The sequence below is a fragment of the Propithecus coquereli genome, unplaced genomic scaffold, assembly GCF_000956105.1.
Source record: "Propithecus coquereli isolate 6110/MARCELLA unplaced genomic scaffold, Pcoq_1.0 Scaffold15, whole genome shotgun sequence".
In the NCBI taxonomy this organism is placed as follows: domain Eukaryota; kingdom Metazoa; phylum Chordata; class Mammalia; order Primates; family Indriidae; genus Propithecus; species Propithecus coquereli.
The window spans coordinates 2,485,157-2,491,293 of record NW_012139413.1 but is presented as its reverse complement, the minus strand read 5'-3'; the positions used below and the strand labels follow the sequence as shown (position 1 = coordinate 2,491,293).

General features: G+C 38.9%; 1 pseudogene; it reads right to left on the bottom strand.

Annotated features, from left to right (window-relative positions):
• Window positions 1-647: 647 nt before the first annotated feature.
• LOC105806964 lies at window positions 648-1,255 on the bottom strand (annotated as a pseudogene).
• Window positions 1,256-6,137: the final 4,882 nt, after the last annotated feature.

The following is a 6,137-nucleotide window of genomic DNA, read 5'->3' as shown; positions in this document are numbered from 1 at the left end:
CTTGGCTTATAGGTTTCAGGCATTCAAAGTTTTTAAACAGTCTCTCACAGTCCTCCTTTGTGGTGCTAATGGCATTTTTTGAAAAGGTAAAATATTATGGACATAGAAGGAAATCATTAGTTGTTTGTTCTTTCCATTATTTCACCATTTCCCCAATCAGGCCCCAAATTTTAACCAAAATGATCCTACTTATCTCCCTTCTTTCCTACCGTATCCCTCCCACCCCCAAATAATACACCAGTTATAGCCAAAAACTACACACATGCTACGCTATAAAAATGCAGAGTTAACACTGTTGGGAAGAAGGCTGTGGGTTGTGGAGATGCTCTTTGAAGATCTACAGTATCTTTTTGTTCTCCCACACACCCAATTCTACAAGTTTTGTCTTTCATAGAAGGGCCTTTGCTTTTCTCAACAAAGTGCAGAATGGGTTGCCTTGAAACACTTACCGCCCTTCCCCTCCACTGGGCTGGGGGTGCAAACTATACAGCTTGAACGGCTTTAAAGCACTTTTGGCTGCTGCAGGGCACAGAAACTATACTGGCTCTTCAAAGGACATCTTCTCAAGCCACCTCTACGGTGTCAACACAAGTAAAACTCCTTCCCTCCCCACTTGAAACCCACAGTCAGATGTGACAGGGGCTGGTACTCAGAGTTAATTCTTGTCATCTTTTTTGTCATCATCCTCCGAGGGGTAGGAATGCCACGTCAGCCTTTCCTCACAGAAGGATATGACAACCTGTGGGCACTTGACATTGGCTTCCTCGGCAGGGACCAGGTCAGCCTCATCAGAATTTTTCCATTTCATCAGAAACATGAGCTCTCCACTGGAGTCTGTAGCTCCAATAATCCGCTCCGGCTCCAAACCCCGAGCAAAACCTCGTGGCTTTTCTGACTCTTCTGTTTTCTTCTTTGCTTTGCTCTCTTCTCCCTTATCTTCAGAATCAGAATCAGCTTTGCGCTTGCCTCCCTCTGATTCATCTGTCTCATGTGCTGTTTTCTGTGACTGCAGAAGCTCAGCAATGAGGTCAGGGCAATCCAGGTTCTCTTCCGGCTCCCACCTGCTGTCCTCATCCGAGAAACCCTTCCTCTTTAGGAGGTATTCCGCTTTGCCCTTTACCACTAGGCGGTCGAGAACTTCTTCCACCACGTATTCCTCTTCCTCCTCTTCCAGCACCTCCTCCACTTTCTTCTTGTTTTGTTTTTTCCCCATAGTGCCCGCCAGCTTTCTGGTGTAAAGGGTGACGCTGCTCAGAGCAGCGCCCAAGAACCCGAGAGGAATCGGTGCTGCGCTACTGGCGCGTCGCGTCGGGCCAACCGGGGAAGTGGCGCCCAGGAAAGGCAACAAGCTGGTGGCCGCGGTGGAGCCCCTCAACGAAGCGGCGGCGTACCGCAGGCCCCGGCCCACGGCCCTCCCCTCTGCCCAACAGAAGAGCCTCGCACTCTGCGCCCCCCAGTGGTATTAATCATAGTCTCCTACCAAACACCTATTATCTCATCCTCTTTTAAAACGTAAGTAAAGTAAGTACTTTATACACCTTTCCCACTCACTAAATTGTGCATGAATTCCTTGAAGGCAAGAAGATGTCTTATTTTTGTGATATCCCATATAGGACTTAGAAAATGATATATACACAAAAGTCTTAATAGATGGTAAGAAAATTAAAACTTAATGAGTATTATGACCCGAGACCTTTTTCACTTTCAATGCACTGTGCAAAATTCTCAGGACAATTGACACCGTGTAGACCTTTTTAAAATGTTTGCTTACAAAAGAAACAGTGATATTCAGACACAGTAAGTTGAAAAAAAAATTACAGATATTTCTACATGGGTCCTTATATTTGAATATTAAGGAATTCTAATACTAGAATAAATGCATGCCAAACAAGTAAAAATAAATATTCAGTCTTAAGTAGATAAAAAGTTGCAAAACACAGTGGACCATGAGCCCAACTAATAACACACAAAAGGTCTGTGTCTATTTCTATGTGAAAGTATGTGTATTGGAGGGTAAAACTTCTGGATGACTCACTTTGTAGAAATAAGAATTTTGTGCTTTGCCAGATATTCAATTCAGGACTCTGGAAGCAAGCAGCAAGAGTAATCATGGATTACTACAGGCAGCTAGCCAGCTATATTTACCGACATGCAAAGAGAATTTTAAACACATTGGGCAGCCCTATAAAAACCAAAGGGACAGAGACCACTCAGCATCTGCAAAATCTAAAGAAAATTCTAAAGGTAATTATTTATGTTAGATGAAGAACAGGACTTATAATCAATTTCTGATTTACAGCATCTGTCATCAGTCTTGGTCCAGTAGGTCAGGCAGGTACAGTGGCTGATACCAAAGTCCCACTGGCAACTATCGTTGGTGGTGTGGTAGACCAAACATCTTAGGCTGTGGAAATAGATTGAACATGCTGTATACAGACAAACAAAAAGCATCCTCCCTCCACCATTAAGTTGCACAGGGGCTATCATGGCACTTGACATTTCCACAATGCTTTTGACTATGTCAGCCACTCTTTTTGCAACCTATAAAAGTGGCCAAAAAAGAGAACAAACTTAATCAAATTTCTTGACTGCTTAGGTTTTTCCATGGAATCTTAATTTTCTTTATTTTCTCTCAATTTGACAAGCAGGCAGCTACAGTATTAATATTACCAAACATTGTCTCATTTTACAGACATGCAGTGTTGGTATGTACTTTACTGATTATCTTGCCCTCAATTACTAATTACAGTACTTCAGATGAATTACTTAATTATTCCTAGATATACAGCTTGCTCATTCATGAAATAGGAAAAGTAATAGTACCGAACTCAGATGATTGTTATCAGGACTAAATGAGAGAACTGATGGAAAACACAGCACAGCACATATTAATAATACAGTGTAGGTACTCAATTAACATGAGCTTTGAGTAATATATTATCACTAGACAGCATATGACTATATTTGCTATATAATGTTATTTACTATACATTGAATTATATATTATAGATATTACATATTATTATATAGTTGAAGCTTTTCCTTTTATATATAGTCACTAAGGGCCAGAGACATTTGGAATCTTTTCTAAGGTGGCTCTGTTATATTTAGAAGAAAAGATTGCATACATTGGAGGTGAATATAGAAGGAAATAAATCTAAAATTGTGAGAGGAAGCTAAGGAATCATAAAAACTTCATTATTTTCTGATATTAGTCTTCTAATCCTTTGAAAAAGCTTCTTTAGAAAAGTGCTTTCATAAATGGAGTAGAGATCAGTGGAGCTGTGGTGCTACAGCCTCCCTTCTCTCTTCTTGCCATCTTAAAAGGCCTAGCAGTTCAATCTAGTTTATCAAATGTAGGCTACTGGATATTTTTCAGTGGATTATTGGTGGATTATTTCTATAACACTATAATTCCAAACTTTACTAAGTTGTCAAAAATGTTCTTTAATTCAATCTAGTAAATATTGATTGATCATCCCTTGTATATTAAGAGGTGGGGAGTACACAAATGAATGATAATACAGACAACTAATTATAATACAATATGATTGGTGATGCCATGGAAGGAAGGGATTTAGTGTTTTGGTTTGTTTGTTTACATATACTGGAGAATAAAAATGCTTGAAGAATGTTAATAGGCAATAAAAATGAAGGCAGAAAAATTTATTACAGGAAAGAGTAATGGGCAATGCAACATGTTTTAAATAGACATGGTGCTTTGGAGAATGACTTAAGTGTGCAGGGTATATGTGAGTATGATCGAAATGAAACTAGAGACAGGTTGATGTTGGGCCTTTAGTGCTATGGAGTTTTGACTTCACTGTGTACAGCATTAGTAGGTCAATGACGGTTAGAAAGTAATGACAAGATGAACTTTGTTTTTAACGCTCTAACTGAGATGCTATGGAAGGTGATTGAGTAGAGGAAAGAGCAGTCTTGGGCCCTTTTTAATAAGTATGTCCTTAAAAAATGACAGCTAATTTGAATATTAACTTTTGGAAAACACAGATAGGAAGACGAGTCTCCTAAAGACCAGGTCTGCCACAATTCAGCTTAATGGCTTTGTATCTGCTGCACCACTACCTCCTTCCATTCCCTCAGATGATGGGGAGATGAACGCATTGGTAATGACATACCCATCAGTCCTCAACCGCATCACTATTTTAAAACTGAATTTGCACAATAGCTTTTTGAATGGCCTGTCACTGCTTCAATGTTGCCTCTGTCGCACATCTCTGTGGGAGCTGACATTTTGCTGATACTTCATCAGGCTGGACTGCCTGCTGAGAACCAGATTGGTAAGGGAAATGCATCTCACTGCAGGAAAGGATGGGAGATGTATTATTTAAATACAATTTATTTTACAACAACTTTAAAAATCAGATTTACAATTGCTCCAGAGAAGGAGAAGCATTTTCTTGCACCTCAGCTCTTCTGAATGTTTGGCGACTCTTAAGACTTTTAATTGCTCTTCTAACGTGTTTCTTTATTTGTCTGATGTTTTGTCTTGTTTTATATATACCCTTTCACTTCTATCTTAGAAAATTGTCCTCTTTTTATAAAGGTATGTCATAAAGAAAATACCAGCCCTGATTTGTGGTGGGTGTGGTAAAGGAAGTTGGAAAAGAGCTTAGAAGTTATTAAAGGAAGCAAATCTTCCCTCTAGAGCCAAATCAATACCCCAACTACATGAATTCTAGAGGAAAAGACTGTAGAGGCTGTGTTTACACATAAAACAACCCAAATTTTTGGTCTGTTTTTGAATCTCGAATCCATTCACTTAAACAATTAATTTTTGACTTAAAAGTAAAATAGCAAATTTTGTGTTGATTGTTTTGAGACTCAGAAAATAATATCCCAAAATAAAGGCCTCAGAAGCAGCTTCAGAAGCAAAAGCTTTTGTCCGAAGTTCTCCTGCCCTTCTGTCTCTCAGTCCCATTCTCCCCTGAGGCTAGCCATAGAAACTATTATAGAATCCCACTACCAAAAGCCAAGTCATAGAAACCAGAACCCTTTTTCCCAAAGCCAGCCATAAAACCTAAAAATACTACTGTAACATTCACTCTGCCTTTCTAGGTAAAAATTGGCCATAAATAAATTATCTGTCCTACCTTGTTTGGACTGTAGGTCAGAAGACCTCCCATTCCGTAGAGGGTCCTGCCCCATACCCAAAATGATGAATTGCTCCAAGAAGCCACGAAGACAGGCTTTGTTAAGTTTCCCCACTCAGTCTATTAGCATTAGCTCATACTCTTTTGTCCAATCATATTTCTACCCAGCTGTCCATACCTTGTTAAACCTAAGCATAAAAATGGACAATTTCCCCCGTAGCCTTCACTCTGAAGGCTGCTGTGCACACATTAATAAAATTTGTATGCCTTTTCTCCAGTTAATCTACCTTTTGTGAGTTAATTTTTCAGCCCTTCAGAGGGCAAAGGGAAAGTTTTCCCTTGGCTCCTGCAGTTGGAACTATTTGTTGGTTGATTAGACCAAAAAGATCAACCTGGTTATCTATTCAGAAATAGCAAAGTAAAATCAGTACCTAAAAAGTAATCATTTCTTAATATCATAAAGAAAGTAAAAGTTAAGAAATCAGTTGGTGTGTTCAGAATGCAATATTTGCCAGCCAGTGGTATACTGGAGCCATTATGACCAGCTGGGGAAAGCCAACTGTTACATTTTCACAATTTTTCAAGCCATTTGAAATCACACTGGTTGCTCAAAAGCACAAGGATAGAAGTATTTTACCTGGGGAATAGGCAAACACTACAACCCAGGGTTTTTATTTTTCAGAGAGCCTGTTAAACATTTACCTGCTTACCACTGAGAAAGGCTTCCACCTGTGTTCAATATGGCTTTTATGAAGTTTGATCAAATGATATTCAAACCATGGATATATTTAGAACATCTCCCTTCTCACATCTTTTTCTATTCTTCCTATTAATAATATTGTCTCATTCAGTAGAGAAACAGCTTATTTTATAAATGCCCATGAAAAACATAAAAATTCAGAGAAGTAATGACAAAATGACTAATGGATAGAAAATGGGATTTCCAAAGAAAGGGAACTGAAGTGTTCAGAGGAAACATTACTATATTCTTTTTGGTGTTTGTTTATTTTTAAAAGAGTTTTG